We start from the raw sequence: 680 nt of genomic DNA on the forward strand, positions 1-680 counted from the left end.
ACACATTAATAAATCTAATAAACAAGTATAGCAGCAAAGTTCTGAGTTCAATCCCTGGTACAAAAAAAAAAGTTCAAGACCAGCATGGCCAATTTAGTGAGACAATGTCTCAAAAAATAAATAAAATAGGGCCAGGGATTTAGCTCAGCAGTGCCTGCTTTGCAAGTGCAAGGTCCCAAGTTCAATTCCCAGTACCAAGAAAGAAAGAGAGAGGAGAGAGGGAGAGAGAAGGAGGAGAGAGAGAGAGAGAGAGAGAGAGAGAGAGAGAAGGGATGGGAATGTAGCTTAGTCTAAAGACCCTGGGTTCAATCTCCAGTACTGAAAAAAAAGTAACAACAACACTAAGATTCCACCTCACCCCACAAAGAATGGCTGCTATCAAGAAATCACACAATAACAAATGTTGGCGGGGTTGTGGGGAGAAAGGAACCCTCCTCCATTGTTGGTGGGAGTGCAGACTAGTGCAACCACTATGGAAATCAATATGGAGATACCTCAAAGAGCTTGGACTGGAGGTTCCATTTGACCCAGCCATCCCTCTGTTGGGTATCTTTCCAAGAGAACTGAAAGAATCATATCACAGAGAAGTATGTGCACCCATGTTTATAGCGGCACAGTTTGTAATAGCTAAATCTTGGAAACAACCTATTTGCCCATCCGTTGGAAACTGGATAAAGAAG

The sequence above is a fragment of the Fukomys damarensis genome, unplaced genomic scaffold (genome assembly GCF_012274545.1).
Source record: "Fukomys damarensis isolate Sample0158 unplaced genomic scaffold, DMR_v1.0_HiC HiC_scaffold_38, whole genome shotgun sequence".
Taxonomy (NCBI): Eukaryota; Metazoa; Chordata; class Mammalia; order Rodentia; family Bathyergidae; genus Fukomys; species Fukomys damarensis.